Source organism: Phascolarctos cinereus, unplaced genomic scaffold (genome assembly GCF_003287225.1).
Source record: "Phascolarctos cinereus isolate Bilbo 61053 unplaced genomic scaffold, phaCin_HiC Scaffold_5;HRSCAF=322, whole genome shotgun sequence".
Taxonomy (NCBI): Eukaryota; Metazoa; Chordata; class Mammalia; order Diprotodontia; family Phascolarctidae; genus Phascolarctos; species Phascolarctos cinereus.
Window position 1 is genome coordinate 207,620,281 of NW_027555958.1, and position 17,869 is coordinate 207,638,149.

General features: G+C 35.0%; 1 pseudogene; it reads left to right on the plus strand.

Annotated features, from left to right (window-relative positions):
* The first annotated feature begins 4,093 nt into the window (after window positions 1–4,093).
* On the plus strand, window positions 4,094–4,649 carry LOC144457659 (transducin-like enhancer protein 1 pseudogene; annotated as a pseudogene).
* The last annotated feature ends 13,220 nt before the right edge of the window (window positions 4,650–17,869 follow it).

Consider the following 17,869-nt stretch of genomic DNA (forward strand, 5'->3'; position numbering starts at 1 on the left):
CAAAGTATATGTAGAATTAACATGGATTTAACATGATGTTAATTTCAATGGTTAAAGATGCTCCCCTCCCAGATCCAATTTTTCTTTCTTTTTTAAAATTTTTTTTACTGAAAAATTTTGGTATTTTATTTTATTTTTTTTTAAATTTTATTAATTTATTTTGATTTATCAACAATCACTTCCATATGCTTTTGAGCTAAACATTTTTCTCCCCTTCCTCCCCCCACCCTCCCCAGACAGTACACGATCTGATATAGGCTTTACATTTACATACCCATTAAACATATTTTCACATTAGTGAAGTTGTAAGTAAAAATTAAAACCAATAGGAGGAACCATCAGAAAGATGAAACAAAACTCAAAAGAAGGTAAAAATAAGTGATAGTGATTCAACTTCCATAGTTCTTCCTTTGGATGTGGGTAGCATTTTCCATCCCGAGGCCTCTGGAGATGTCTTAGGTCCTTGTAATGCTGAGAGGGGTTCAGTTTAACGATATTAGTCATCGTATTACGTGGCTGTTATTGTGTACAAAGTCCTGTTGGTGCTGCTCACTTCACTCAGCATCAGACCACATAAGTCTTTCCAGGTTTTTCTGAGGTCAGCCTGTTCATCATTTCTTATAGCACAATAGTATTCCATTACATTCATATACCACACCTTGCTCAGCCATTCCCCAATTGATGGGCATCCTCTCAATTTCCCATTCTTTGCCACCACAAAAAGAGCTGCTATGAATATTTTTGTATATGTGGGTCCTTTTCCCATTTGTTTGATCTCTTTGGGATATAGCCCTAGAAGTGCTATTGCCAGGTCAAAGGGTATGCACATTTTTTTAGCCCTTTGGGCATAGTTCCAAATTGTTCTCCAAAATGGTTGGATCATTTCACAACTCCACCAACAATGTATTAGTGTTCCAATTTTCCCACATCTTCTCCAACATTTATCATTTTCCTGTTTTGTCATGTTGGCCAATCTGATAAGTGTGATGCGGTACCTCAGAGTTGTTTTGATTTGCATTTCTCTAATCAATAACTATTTAGAGCATTTTTTTCATATGACTATAGATGGCTTTAATTTCTTCATCTGAGAACTGTCTGTTCATATCCTTTGACCGTTTATCAATTGGGGAATGGCTTGTGTTCTTATAAATTTGTCTTATATATATTTTATATCTTCTGTATATTTTAGAAATGAGGCCTTTATCAGAGAGACTGGTTGTAAAAATTCTTTCCCAATTTTCTACCTTCCTTCTAATCTTAGTTTCATTGGCTTTGTTTGTGCAAAAACTTTTCAATTTAATGTAATCAAAATTATCCATTTTGCTTTTCATAATCTTCTCTATCTCCTGTTTGGTCAGAATTCTTCTGTTCTCCATAGATCTGATAGGTAAACTATTCCTTGTTCTCCCAGTTTATATACAGTATCAGCCTTTATATCTAAGTCATGAACCCATTTTGACTTTATTTTGGTATATGGTGTGAGATTTGGGCCTATGCCTAGTTTCTGCCATTCTCTTTTCCAGTTTTCCCAGCAGTTTTTTTCAAAGAGTGGGTTCTTATCCCAGAAGCTGGGGGTCTTTGGGTCTATCAAATAATAGATTACTATAGTCATTGACTACTGTGTCTTGCATATTTAACCTATTCCACTAATCCACCTCCCTATTTCTTAGCCAGTACCAAGCAGTTTTGAGGATTGTTGCTTTATAATACAATTTAAGTCCAGATCCAGTTTTTCTTAGCACACTTTATTTGTTCTAAATTTGTTTATCTCAAAGTTCAGGAAAGGAATGACCTTTTCTCAAAAGACCCATAATATCATTGGCACAGGAATTTCCTCTACCAAGGAATATCATCATTACTCATTACCCTAGTTAATGATTTCCCTGGATTTCTGTGACCCCTCCCACCCCCCCAAAACCATAATTTTGTAGCCAGTCTTTTGGGGATCTTCTATCCAAACTTGGCTAGTCCTCAAATAAGAGACACTGAACATATCACAGTGCTTCTACATAGAGCTTTTCCATCTTTGGTAATGTCTAAAACATCTTGGCCTTCACTAGCATAGCCTTTGGGAACCCAGGATTCTTGACATTGCCCAATGATTCATCAGAGTGAGAATTTAGTAGAAGACTCATCATTCTAGCATATTAGGATTTAATAATAGTTGATATTTGCACGCACTTCAAGACTCATAAAGCAATTTCCTTACAATAACCCCATGAGGTAGGAATAGGTGAAAGGGAACAGTCTGGATTGCAAATGGGAAATTATATAATACACTCAATGATTGCAAGCTATTCTCTGACAACACACACATCTTTTTATATTAATATTCTTCTGATGATGCTCTGTGGCTATGAATGAATCATGGAACTCTGCAGTCTCAGAAGAATTACAATTGAGGCTAAGCCAAAGGACAAAGAAGAAACATATAGTGAATGTAAAATGACTGCAACATATTGCTAATAATGACTTGCATTTAAGAAATAGATAAAATAAATCAACCAGGAAATGTATGACCAGAAAAGGACCATCATGCATTGAAAATAAGTGAATAAGAAATTTATTTAGATAGCATTGTCATTTTTATTATATTGCTTCATCCTACCCATGAACAATTAATATTGTTTCCAATTATTTAGTTTTGTCTTCATTTCTGTACATATTTTGTAGTTGCAATTATAGTCTTTGTATGTAAATTGGAAGATAGACTTCCAAAGTATTTTATACATCCTGTAATTATTTTAAATGGAATTTCTCTTTCTATTGCTTCCTGCTGGGTTTTATTAGTATTATATAGAAATGCTTATGATTTGTATAGATTTATTTTATATCATGCAAGTTTACTGAAATTATTGTTTCAATTAATTTTTTATTTGACTGTTTAGGGTTCTGTAAGCATACCATCATATCATCTGCAAAAGTGGTCATTTTGATTTTTCTTTACTTGTTATTACCTCATTTTCTTTTTGTTACCTTTTGCTATACCAAAGGATTATTTTAAGAACTAAAAAAAGTAAAGTTACTGTGGAAAGAAAGGTCAATTCTCAATAGAAACAATAAAAAAAAATAGGAACAAAGGGACCCTATCAGTGCCAGATCTCAAATTATACTTCAAAACAGCAATTATTAAAACAGTTTGGTAGTGGTTAAATAAAATAGAGGGATTGATGTCAATGAAACAGATTAGGCACAAAACCTGCAGAAGCAATTGTGTCTGGTACCCTGGCATTCGATAATTAAAAACACCCAAGCTACTGGGATAAAGATTCATCATTTGGCAAAAAGTTCTGGGAAAATTGCACAGAAGCATAGAAGAAATGAGATTTAGAATGACACATTACACTTTATACCATGATAAACTCCAAATGGATATAAGGCCTAGACATATAATGTCACGTGATAGACAAATTAGAGAAATATGGAAACAAGTACTTCTCAGAACTATGAGTAGGATAAAAATTCAAGGTCAAACAAGAGATGGAGAGGAACACAGAAAATAAAATGGATAATTTTGATTACATAAAATTGAAAATTTTTTTCACAAACAAATCCAATATTGTTAAGATGAAAAGAGAAACAATTGGCTGGGGAAAACTTTTGCAGCAAATTTCTCCGATAAAGGCCTCATTCCCAAAATGTAAAGAATTGATTCAAATTCATAAGAGTTTGAGCCACTCCCCAACTAACCTGCCCAGCAGCTCCTCAGAGAAACTGACTTACTCTTTTCTGTTGTCTGATGATGGGCACATGCAGTCAGTGTCCTTCCCATCAGATGTCCTCCTGGGCACTGGCTCCCCTATACATGCTTGACAGCTGTACATCCTGATCCTTGGCAAAGTCAACTGTGCTGTAACCATCAGCAACTCCACTCAGCATGGAGGGCAAAGGCTGTGTGAAGGCATAGGACATGGCCCAGCTAGACACCAAGATTCCCAGCTTGACTGCTTGAACTGAGACAACTGCATCTGCTCCTCTAAGTTGCTGCCATATGGGTGGGGCAGCCAGCACCTTGTCCATCTGGGACCTGGCAGCCATCACCCTTTGCCTCAAGGCTGAGCTCACATCCTTGGCATCTGCCTTCTAAAATCTGTCCGTCAGTCCTGATGCTAAGGTCTGCTTTTCCTGCTTCAGTGATAGCAACATTGTTTTGTGGGACCTGCAGAATCAGGCTACGGTCAGGTAGGTACAGGACCACACAGATGGGGCCAGCTGCATCGACATCTCTAATGATGGGGCACAGCTGTAGAATGGGGACCTGGACAGCACTGTTCACTGCTGGGACCTGCATGAAAGCCAAGAGCTCCTACAACATAACTTTAGCTCTCACATCTCCTTGGACAACTGCCCCACAGGCAACTGACTGGCTGGTGGTGGGCATGGAGAGCAGTGTTGTGGAGATCCTACATGTCAGCAAGCCAGACAAACTACAACTGCATGAAAGCTGCCTCTATTCCCTCAAATTCACCTCCTATGGGATACGGTTTGTGAATACTTAAAAAGGCAATCTGCTCAATGCCTAGGCAGACAGCATCTTCCAGTCAAAAGAATCCTCATCAGTCCTGAGCTGTGAATTCTCCATGGACAATCAGTTTATTGTCACTATCTTGGGGAACAAGAAGGCCACAGTCTATGAAGTCATCTACTAATGAGGTGGCCTCCACATTGGCTCTCCTTATCCCCAAGCCTGTCTGTCAGCAATGTCCTGAAGAATCTCTGGAAATGGGGCAGCTAGGTGGTGCAGTAGATAGAGTATGGGCCTTGGAGTCAGGAGACCTGAGTTCAAATGCGGCCTCAGGCACTTAGCACTTACTAGCTGTGTGACCCTAGGCAAGTCACTTAACCCCATTGCCTAGCCAAAAAAAAAAAAAAAGAATCTCTGGAAAGCAATTTGGAATTTTACAGAAAGATACTAAACAAGGTGTGTCTGTTGACTCAGCTATTTCACTGCCAGGCCTGTTTCCCAGGCAAGTTTTGAACTTAGGTTTTCCTAACTTCAAGTCCGGTGCTATATCCATTGTACTACCTGAATATCTGGAAGCAGAGCATTATGCTAACTAGACAGTTTGGGAGAAGATATATTTACATAAAACCTCATGGCCTAGGTGATGGGTTATATGATATCTGAGGAAAGAGAGAATGGTTACCGACTTGGGTTTGGTGTTGGGACACTATTTTCTAGGATGAAGTAGTGGTTAATTTTGACTTTGAAGAAGAAATGAAATCTCCCTGATGTCATCCTTTTAATTGCTTCTTTTGAAGAATTCCAGAATCCAATCTTTTGCAAGATTCAAAAGTCTAAAAGAGGGTGAAAAGACATTTGAAGCAAAAGGAACAATTTAAGCAAAGAAGTGATATGATATTTATGCATAAAGATTTTGTATCAAGCATAGACTGGAGGAAGAAGGGAGCAGAAGCAAGAGTGCCTGTTAAAAGGCTATTGCAAATAGTCAAGGTAGGTAATAATGTACCAGTAGAACAGTGGCAGTGGATCTCCTGAGGAGGGGACAGATGCAAGAGGCATTGTGGAATTAGAATCAATCTTTTGGAAAGGTCAGGAAGACAGAAGGAACTGTGGGATACTTAGTGAACAAAGATGCAACCAACAGAAATACTGCAGTCAGAAGAAGAAACAGATTTAAGGAAAAAGATAAACTCTATTTTGGACACGCTGATTTAAAGGTGCGGGTAGAACAGCTAGTCAGAACTACCTTATCAGCACTTGGAAATAGATCTAGATATTGCAAGGAAGGTCGAGGTTAGAGATACAGGTTTAGGGCTATCTTGTAAAGGTAGGAACTGAAGCTATATAAGTGAGTGAGATTGCCAAGTGAAAGAATATGAAATGCCATGGAGAAATCCTTGGAGGAACATTGATTTTTTTAAAGGGTAAGGAAAAGGAATATTTAAATAAAAAGACAGAAAGGTGGTAGTTAGAAAAGAATAATGGTTGAGAGCAAGAAAAATTTGACCAAGTGAGAATATAATCAGATGGGGATGGTCAACAGTGCCAAATGCTGCAGAGAATGGGAAGACTGGGCAACAAAGCAAAAAAAAAATGGCTATTGGATTTGGCATTGGGAGGTTACTGGTGATCTTAAAGAAAACAATTTTAGCAGTATTGGGAGAAGATAGATTGCAGGTGGTTGGGTAAGAGTGGGCAGTGAGGAAGTACAATCAGAAGGCAATTTCTTCCAGGAATTTGTCAGCCCGGGGATATAACTAGTCAAGGCCAAAGCCAAAGCTAGTACATATCTCAAGACACCTTATCTAGGATTCTTGATGCTATACCATGCTGTCTCTCAAAGGAAGAATGTGGTTGATTTGAGCTAGAGGCTTAGATTTCCTAGGTGGGTACGGAAGATGCACATATGACTTTAGTAGAAAAGGTTTGCAGGGACTTTGGGACCACATTGTCCTTTCTACACCTTGGCTTCCTATGGCTTCTCTCCTCATCTCTGTGGCGTTGAAGCGCATCTCTTTCACTTCTATAATGCCTTCTGCTCTGAGTGAACAACCTGATAAATGTAATTTAAAAAAAAAAATTAGGAATAATAAAATTTCGTAGAAATTTCATCAAGCTAGAAAAGTTATATTTGATATAATCAAAAGTACATATATAGATTATTCAAAGGTTTGTTGTGGCCTTTAAATACTGTGCTAAATGAATGCCACAGCACAGAGTATTTTCTTTTAAAAATTATTTTATTGTTTTTGATTATTAAGTATTCTTTTTTCTCCCTCTGACTTTTCCCATCCATTGGAAAACATTTTCCTATATTGGTCATGTCCAAACACTTTTTTCTTACTCTGAATATTATTCTGTAATCTCTCTGCCGTGAGGTTGGCAGTATTCATCTTTGTCAGTCCACTGGAATGATGGTTGATGATTCAATTGATCAGAGCTCTTTCAGCATAGTTAATTTTTACAATATTGGTGTTAGAGTATAAATTGTTCTTCTGTTCTGCCCATTTCACTCTGCATCAGTTCATAAAAATCTTTCTATGACTCTTTGAAATCTTTTCCCTTCTTTGTTATGGTACAATAGGATTCTGTTATATTCACAATTTGTCCAGCCATTCCCCAATTGATGAGCACCCGCTTTGTTTCTAGTTTTTTCCGTCAGAAAAAGAGCTGCTACGATTTTCTTTTTTACCTTTAGTATCTTTTCCACTTTTTTTGAATTCTTTGGGATATAGACCTAGCAATAGTATAATTGGGTCAAAGGGCATGTATTGTGTAATAATTTTTGTGCACTTTATATTCTGTGAGCCTCTTCATGATTTGTTTGGTTATGAATTCTTCCCCTATCCATAAAGCTGAAAGGCAATTTCTTGCTTGTTTCTCTAATTTGTTTATTCTGTATCCATTTGAAACTTATCTTGGTGTAAAGTGATAAGTGTTGGTATAAAACTAATTTTTACTAGGGGTGGGGAACCTGTGGCCTCATGGCCACATGTGACCCTCCAGGTCCTCAAGTGCAGCCCTTTGACTGAATCAGTTTTTTCAGGGAACCACCCCTGTATCAACAGACTGTTGTCTAGTTCTTTAAGCAGTAGTTAAAAATCAAATGGAGAGTTTTGTATCTATAGAAAATCGATTATTTTTGTTTATGTTTACAGAACACAGCAAGCAGGACAAAGGTTATTAGGTTTATTTATTTCTGTGTGTTGTGTATCTCATTTGTTCCACTGCTTGATATCTTTGTTTTTCAACCAATACTAATTGTATTGAGAATTACTGTTTTGTAGCAGAGTTTGAGATCTGGTACTTTAATGCCCTCTTCACTACTGTTTGATATCTGTATCTATCTATATCTTGAGGTTCCTGACCTTATGTGATTACTTATGAATTATGTTATTTTTTTCTGGTTTTATAACATAATATTTCGATAGTTTGATTGGTATAGAACTTAAAAAGTAAGTCGATTTAGGTAGTATTGCTAGAATTTCATATTTGTTGTTCTGGCTACCTATTGAGGCACTTATTGTAGATTATTTTACATATTATGTATGTATATATACACATACATACATATATATGTATATTTCTGTAATCAGTTTTGTAGTTGTTTTTTATATAGTTTTTGTGTGCATCTTGGTAGACTCAAGTAATTTGCACATTCTGTACATATTTTAATTGTAATTTCTCTATTTCTTCCTTAGGCTATCATGGATATTACATAGAAATACTGATGATCTGTGTGGATTAATTTTGTATCCTGCAAGTTTACTGAAGTTATTAAAGGTTTTCAACTAAATTTTTAGTTGACTCTAGGGTTGTCGCAATAAGACATAAAAGTTATAATTTTGTTTTTTATTTATCTATGCTTATTTTGTTCATTTTCTTTTTCTTGGTGTGTTTCCATAGCTAGAACTATGTCAAATAAAAGTGGTGACAAAGTGCTTTTCCCCTGATCTTTTTGAGAAGGATTATAGTTTATCCCTGTTACATATAAAGCTGGCTCTTGGCTTGATCCATAATATATGTTAGGAAAAGGTCAATGTATTCTTATTTTTCATCTTTTTTTTTGATAAACAGAAATGAGTGTTGTATAAGTTTTTTTCTCATTTATTGATATAATCATGTAACTTTTTGTTATTAATATGTTAATTAAATTTATAGTTTTCCTAATATTAAATGAATCCAGTTAGAAATCTAACTTGGTCATAGTGTATAGTCTTCAATATTCATTAGGGAAATTTGCCTATAGTATCTTTTTTTTAAATTTTTACTCTCTTTTTTAGTATCAAGATTATATTTGTGTTATACAAGGAATTTGATATACTCCATTCTTTTATTATTTTTGCAAATACTTTATGAAATATTGGAATTAATTGCTTTTTTCTGACATTGGATTTTAAGAAATACTCTATTTTGTGTTCTGTTAATCTGTATATTGTCTATTTTTGTTATTATTTAACTTAAGTTCTTGAGTTTTTTGGCATATATTTGGGCAAAATAATTTCTAATAATATCCTCCATGTCTTTTTCATTTATTGTGAATATTTTTCATTTTTTGATACTGGTAATTTGGTAATTTTCTTTTCTTTTTAAAATTAAAGTAGCTAATGGTTTATCTATTTAACAAAGAAAACTCCTTGTTTTATTTGTTATTGTTTTTTCTTTCAGTTTTCTTAATCTCTTCCTTAATTTTCTGCAATGCTGTTTTGGAGTTTAATTGATTTATGTATTTTTTTTTTGTTTTCGAACTGGTTTTTAATTTTATGCCCAATTTGTTGATTTGCACTGTCTCTTTCTTTCTCTGTCATCAGTTTTTGTAAAGGTTCCATGGACAGCACGAACATGGTCCTTTATATTCCTATTCAATAATTGTGATTTTTATCATACCTAACTCTTCTAAAATTCTGTTCAGGTTCTTAACTTTGTCCTTTTGCTGTTGTTAGATTTATCTAGGGCTAAAAGGGATTACATTGAGCACTCTCCTCCTCCCCTGCCCCCCAGTATTATAGTTTTATTATTTCTCCTTGTAATTCAAGTATTTAGATGCTTGGTCATTTGGTGCATATATGTTAAACATTGAAATTACTTCATTGTCTATTGTATCTATCAGTATAATATAGTTTATCTTTTTGTCTCTTTTAATTAAGGCTACTTTTGCTATTACCTTATCTGAATTCATAATCGCTACCCCGACTTTTGCGAAATCAGCCAATGCATAGTAGAGTTTGTTTCAAATCTTTATTTTTAATTCTGAGTGAGTCTTTATGTTTCAGTTATGTTTCTTGTAAGCAACATATTGTTGGATACTGCTTTCTAATTAATTCTGGTATCCTCTTCCATTTTATGAGGAAGTTCATCCCATTTTCACAGTTATGATGGTTAATTGTGTATTTCTCTCCATCCTATTTTCATATACTTTTTCTTCTCCTTCTTTCCTGCCCCCTCTTTATTAAGGTTTGCATTCTTTCTTTCCTTTTAGCTATACCCCCTCCAATCCCCTCTCTGAAATTAGAATTGTTTTTCTTATGACTAATCTCTCCTAAATCTACCCTTTCTATTACACTCTTTCCTTCCTTCCTGATCAGTTTTATTCCTCTCGAGTTGAATATATGCATATAACAATCTCTCTCTCTCTCTCTCTCTCTCTCTCTCTCTCTCTCTCTCTCTCCCTCTTTTGAACAGTTTACATGAAAGTTAAGTTTAAATGAAACTCAGTCTCTCTATTCCTTTCATGTTTGGTATATACTTGTATACCCTAATTATGAATTCCCTCAATCTTCTAACAATTTCCCACCAAGTATATCCTTTTCCCATTTTTCTTCATTCAGCATACTCAAACCAAAACACAACCACTCTTACACCTTTATACCCACTCTAGGTGGTTATGACTCTCTCTAGGACCCCTAAGGATATTAGGGTTCTGAAGGAAACCTTGTATCATACCCTTTTCCTAGAATGTAAACTGTTCATCTTTATAAGATCTTGACTGTGATTACTTGGAACTTTAATTGTGTATTTCTGGTTGCTTGTAGTATTTTTTCTTTCACCTGAAAGCTTTTTTTTTTGTCTATGACATTCCTGGAAATTTTCATTTTTGAAGTTCTTTCAGGAAATGACTAGTGGATTTTTCCCCAATTTTTACTTTGTCCACTTGTTCTAATAATATCTGGGCAATTTTCTTTCATGATTTCTTGAAATATTATATCTAGGATCTTTTTTTTTTTTAGTCATTGCTTTCAAGTAGCCAGATTATTGTTGTTAGCTTTTTTTGGTCCTATTTTTCCAGGTTAATGGTTTTTGCTATGAGATACCTTACATTTTTGTCTATTTTTTCAGTCTTTTTAGTTTTAATATGTATTGTTGTCTCCTGGAGTCATTGACTTCCATTTGGTCTTTTATAATTTCTAGGGAATCTGTTATTATGTTATAAGGGTTTGTGCCTCTTGTGTAAAGCTAATGAGATTTTTTTTCCAAGTCTCTCATCTATAACTCTCAATTCTTTCCAATTTTTTTTTTTTTAGTGAGGCAATTGGGGTTAAGTGACTTGCCCAGAGTCACACAGCTAGGAAGTATTATGTGTGTGAAGCCGGATTTGAACTCAGGTCCTCCCGACCCCAGGGCCAGTGCTCTATCTACTGTGCCATCTAGCTGCCCCTCCAATTCTTTCCTTCACTGCCCTCATTTTATTTATAATATTTTAAAATTATTTTTTGTTCACACTATTCTAGGAATCCAAATTATCTTATTGGCAAGCTTTTTTTTTCTTAGAGATTTTTATTATAGTATTTTTAAGTTAATCTCTTCTGTGGTGATGTCTTTGTACTCCCTATTATCATAAGCATCCTTTATCTTATATCTATTTATCTATCTTTATCACACATTTCTTTGTTTTTATTCATCCATTTATTGATCTATCAATTAATTAATTATACTCACTTTTGATGGTTAGGCCCTCCAGAGCTGATTTCTAGGTTTTCTCTTTTCCAGGGTCAGACCAAGCTGAAGCACTTTCCTTTGCTCCTGGGCCCATAGGTATTTCCTTTACATATACTCCTCTATTTCTAGGACTCAGATTAAGTTAGAGCGCCTTCCTTTATCCTATGACCTTTCCTTCATCTGGAATACTGAGAATCCCTTTTTCTGGGATTTGCTTTAGTGTAAAGCCCTTTCCTTTAGAGAAACAGAAAGATGGAGAGGCTTTTTCTATAGTTCATGGGTATGTATGAGTCTCAATCTCATCAGGTGGAATGGATCTAGTTGATTGAGGCCTTTTCTTAGGGGGACTAAGGGAGGGACTTTTGAATTTACCTCATTATTTCGGTAATTACTAAGGTAATATTATCTTATTATTGTGGTCTTTTTCTTTCACAGAAGGCTACACCTCCTTGCCCAGGCCCCCTCAAAAAAATAAAGCAACCTTCAGAGCTGAGGTGTTTTAGTTTGTGTTGAAACTTTTCCCCTTTGTTCCAAAGTCTTACACTTTCACTTTCATTGTTCAAGCCTTTCCATTTCTGTTTCATACCTCAAAAGATCAAGATCAGATCTATGGCTTGCTAAAGGGGGAGGAGAAGAGGCTTGTTTGAAAATTGGGTTGTTTATTGGTGGGGGAGAATGAATCAAACTTGTTGCTGTTACTTCTCATTGTCAGGGCTATAGCTCACTGCGTAGCCACTAGTATATGTACTGAGATTTGCCCGTGCTAAAATGGGTCTCCTACCAGAGAAGGCCCCAGCATATGCATCTAGTTTCCCTCTCCAATGGAATAAAGAAAGCTTTTTGCTTATGACCACTGTTAGCTCTTTGGCTTTATTTATTTATTTATATTTCATTTTTTCAGAGTTAAGTGTGGTTATGATAACCTGTATGAGCTCTTTGGTATTTTTAGAGTTAACAACAGTTGTGAAATCTCTAGGATTCTTTGGTCATTTGTTTTCAGAGTTGACAAAGCAAATACTCTGTTATATTGTCATGCTTCTGTTTGCATAAACTTAAGTTTTTTTCAGTGATTCCTGAGTAGCTTTTTTTTTTCATCAGCTAGTAACTTATTTTGATTGCAGTGACCTCCCTCATAGACTGAATTTCTAACTGTAGAACTGAAGCTAAGTGTTATACACAGGTATTATTGTCATTGTTATTATTATTGTTATTGTTCTTGCTATACTTACTGGCTACTAAAACTTCAGTGCAATCTCCATTTTGGGAAATTCCCTTCCTAAGTAGAAGGAACTTTTGTGTTAAGTATGGTTTATTGTAATCCTTTTTTCTTTCTTTCTTCTTTTTTTTTTAGTTTTCTTTGAAGCACTGCCTCTTGTAGCCTCATAAATTTGCATACTAAAAATTCAGTAGATAATTTTTCCCCCTGTAATTTCTACAAAGCACCTGCCAAACCACCTTAACAGTGTCTTCTGTCTAGGTCATTCTCAGGATATTTTACTTGCTTTCAAGCTGAGAAGACTGTTCATTTTGAAATAACCACCACTTTCCAATGCCATTAGCTATGTGTTATTTTTAGGCTAATTATGAGAACTAGTTCATCATTGGCTTTTCCTTACACTACAGGTGCATACACTAAAGTCACTGTGTTTTTTATATGTAAATATGTATGGGTATACATATATATGTATATACATACACACACATATATATATATTATATGTGCATATATACACAAATATTATATGTGGTATATATGATATATACTTTATGTGTAATATATATATAAATTCTGAGTTGCCTTCTAGACCAGTCATGAGAGTAGAAAAGACTTTCCAAGAACTAGGTTTATGTACCCCAGAAAACTAGCATTCAGAATAGCTTTTTCAATAATTTAGAGTCAATTGATTCTCCAAAATCTTCAAGAATACTTGTAGAATAAGGACCTCATTAAAGCCTGATAGAAAGAGCTTTCTTCGCCCTCCCCCCACACCAAGCAGGAACAATTTAGCCTCAAATTGCATTGCTTCCAAAGACTCATAGTATCATTTTATAGATGAGGAAACAGAGGCAAACAGAGGTTGACTTGCCCAAGGTCACACAATTAGTAAGTGTCTGATGTGGAATTTGAACTCAAGTCTTCCTGACTCCCTGTCTGGTGAGTCTATGTACTTTGCCACCTAGCTGCCTAAAATAACAATTCCCAATAATTACACTGTTGGAAATATACCAAGATAGAGTAATCAAAACAAAACAAAACAAAAAGGTGATTTGTTAAAGTATTTTTATAGTGGCATTATACGACTTTACAAAAAACTGGAAGTAACTTAAATGTCCAACAATAGAATAAGTCAATTTTATACATTAGTGTAATGGAATACTATTGTAATACATACTCTGGAGAGTACTTTCCTACTGACAGGTCAACTACCTGGAGCAAAGCTACTGTTCTTCTCTTTGGATTCTAGGGATAACCTTGAGGGACAGGGAAGGAGATATTTTTCTCTAATAGTATAGTTCATAAGCCTTCACAAGTGTTCTTATTTCTTGTGGCTGTCAGCTTATGTTCATTAGTTACATAGACTTAATTAGCTTGTAGAAAGGGATATTTGCTAAGGTTCTATAAAGGAACAGCTGGCACGAACTATTCTCTTCTGCCCCATGCATGAGATATTTATGTAAACCCCACAGGACATGACCAAGTGTCCTAACCAATCTGAAGTTTCTTCCAATCTGCTGTCTTACTAGAAAGGTGCCTTGGCTTTGTTCATACCTAGTTCTGAGTGGTTCCATCCTTAGTGTTTTTTCTTAATAGAAGTATCAGAGTTACATGGGGTAGTGTAATCGATTAGTTCAATCAACCCTACCTTTACAGTATAATGCAATTAAGAACCATCTATTTGAACTTTAAAAAAATGGGAAAGCTCTTTATGAAATGACAGTGTGAAAAAAAAAAGAATAAGAATGGAATATACGTGAACTATTATCATATGAAGGAATGGGAATGAATATAAACAGACAAAAATATCCTGATTGGGACTTAGAGCTAATGACTATGCTATGATACTTTTGAGTTAAAATTAATTAATTTAAATGTAAATAGGCATTAAGCAAGTTCAGTTGTATGGCATCCAATGTTAAGTTCCTTATAAGGTATTTAATTGAAAGACACACTTTTCAAGCTTAAAATGCAGCCAGAAGCCTTTCAGCTATAAATCTGCATATTTGAATGAATTAATAAATAAACATTTATTAAACACTTACTATATTCCAAGCACTGTACTAGGCTCTGCGGATTCAAATACAAATTCGGATATTCTCTGCCATCAAGGAATTTATGTTTTAATTTGCAGAGACAAGATATAAAAGGGAATTTTTGCCAGGGACTAATAGTTTATTTTGGGAAGTTATGACTGGGGCATGGAGGAGGAGATTGGCATACTTTTTCCAAACAGTATTCATTTGATTATGGTTCTAGAACTGGAAAGCTGATAGAGGAAGGGAGTAGGTAAGGCATGCTGGCTAAAGCCAGACTAGCCATAATGATGCCAGTGAAGCAGTCACTGAGACCACAGGCTCCATGGGAGTCTGTAGCTAAAAATTTTAAAGGTTGATGTGTTAAAATATAACATAATTTATGTAAATTTATGCCAGGAACTGGCTTTTAGTATAGTCAGAGCACCTAGTGGGATTTAATTTCTTTTAGCAAGTCAAACAATTTTTGTTTCATAATCAACTTAAAAATATTTTGATCATTATTTCCAGATTTTCTCCCCACTTGACTTTTTTTTTGTGAGATTTGTTGACATGTGATCTCGATAGAAATACATTAACCAGTTCATATCTACTTTTGACCAACTATTTTAGGAAGCTTGTGTGGTGAAAATGTTGAAATGGCATTTGGCTTATGAGGTAACCTTCAATGGATATCTCTAAGATAATTCCTAGCAAATTAGATTTTGTGAACAGGTAATAGAAATTACTATCTGAAAACAGCCATCAAACTATAACATGCTTGCATGATGAAAAAGCTGCACAAAGGGCTATGATTTTACCTGAGAAAATCAAAGTAGCATAAATCAAAAAGCAACTTATAGGTAAAGGTATCTAGTCATAAATATCAGTTGTTCTTTAAAAAAATAGAAAAAAGCTAGTCATTCTATCTCAGGAGCTATATTGATTGACTCTAGTAGACGGCATCTTACAATCAAATCATCAGAAGCATTCTATTCAAAATTACTTGAAAGACTATTCATTCTCAGGCAATTCACACCCTCTCCTAATTTGACCAGATAACAAAATCTATTTCTCTCATTAAGAAAGAGAAAGTCAAGAAAAATACTATATATACAGGGATAAATATAATCCATACTCTTATGTCTGAACCACTTTTAGGGAAAGATTGACAAGTAATTTTAAAATTTATCTGGAACCTGTCAAAATATTATCTCCTTTTATTTGAAAGAAATGCTTGTTGATTTTTTTTTTAAATATCACCTTCATTTCTCCAGATTTCCCTCTGTCATCCCCACCAGTGAGCTATCCCTTATATAATACAGAAATTCTTAACTTGGAATCCATGAACTTCTTTTTTAAACTGTACTTCAACATAATTGGTTTTTTTTTATATTTTATTTATTTTTAGTTTTCAACATTCACTTCCACTAGATTTTGAGTTTTAAATTTTCTCCCCACCCCACTTCTCCCTGCCCCCTTCACCTCCAAGATGGCATACAATCTGATATAGGCTCTACATATACATTCATGTTAAGCATATTTTCCCATTAGTCATGATGTAAAGAACAATTAGAAATAGAATGAAGTAATAAAACAAAACAAGAAAGAAAAAGGAGAGCAAATAGTATGCTTCCATATGCATTCAGACTCCATAGTTCTTTCTCTGGATATGGATAGCAATTTCCATCTTAAGTCTTTTGGAGTTGTCTTAGATTCTTGTGTTGCTGTGAAGAACCAAGTTTTTCAAAGTCAGTCATCCCATAATATGGCTGTTACTATGTACAATGTTCTCCTGGTTCTGTTCATTTCACTCTGCATCAGTTCATGTAAATCTTTCCGAATATTTTTAAAGTCTGCCTGCTCATCCTTTCTTATAGCATAATAGTATTTCGTTACATTCATATACCACAACTTGTCCAGCCATTCCCCAATTGATGGGTATCCCCTCAATTTCCAATTCTTTACCACCAGAAAAAGAGCTTCTATAAACATTTTTGTATATGTGGGTCCTTTTCCCTATGATTTCTTTGGGTTACAGACCTAGAAATGGTATTTCTGGGTCAAAGGATATGCACAGTTTTATAGCCCTTTGGCCATGGGTCCAAATTGCTCTCCAAAATGGTCGGATCTCTTTGTAATCACATATATTTTACTTTGTACATTTATAAACATTGTTCTGAGAAGGGTTCTGTAAGCTTCACTGGATGAGCAAGGGATCCATGAGGCAAAACAAGGGAAGAACTGCTTAATAACAAAGAATTCAAAAGACACAGAGATAAATAAAGTATTGATTAAGTGTTTACAATGTGCCAGACTTTATGCTGAGCATAGGAATACAAATATAAGTACACAAGACAGGTTCTGCCCTCAGAGAGCTTACATTTTAATGGGAAAATAGAACACATGAAGAAGAGCTGGAAGGAGGGAGTGTGATTTGGTGGGATGGTGTGGAGATGACCAGATTCAAAGGCCTGGTTCCTAGCAGGATTAAGGTGAAAGCTCACCTATCAGCTCTGAGAGAATGAGGATCCATCTTCAAGGTTGTAATGTGGGGTAGATGAAAATGATGGCTGGAGTTCTGGCAGCAGGGTGCTCAGCAAACTACTTAACATATTAATCAAGTCTCATAGTAAATGGGCTTCTACACTTATAGTTCCCACCTTTGCAAAAAAGAGAAGATATATCTTCATATCTTTTCTTTGATGTCAAACTTAGTCATTAAAATTACACAGTATTAACTTTTTTCCTGTTGTTCTATTTACATTATTACTATTGTTGTGAATATTGCACCTAGTTATCATTGATAGAAAGATGGTGGTAAAACTTCCTAGTGGAACTCTTTGATAGTTTTTGAAAAAGAAAGAGAGGAGATATCTCAATAAAGTATAAAGAGGCTGGGTTCTCCCAATTTTGCCACTAAATTGCTATTGGATCTAAGCCAACGCACAACTGTTCTGGACCTGTTTCCCATCCTTAAAATTAGGGTTTTATGCTGGATGGTCTTGAAGATACTTTCAAAGTACATGAACTTATTTCTCTAATTTGGTTACTTATCTTTCTTTGGAATAGTGTCAAAGAACTATAGCAGTAGTGTAGTACTGAAATCCAATAGAGTTGAGGATGTCATGTGAATATTTACAATTTTTTTTTTGGCTAGGCAGCAGGGTTAAGTTTCTTGCTCAGGGTCACACAGCTAGTAAGTGTCAAGTGTCTGGGGCTGGATTTGAACTCAGG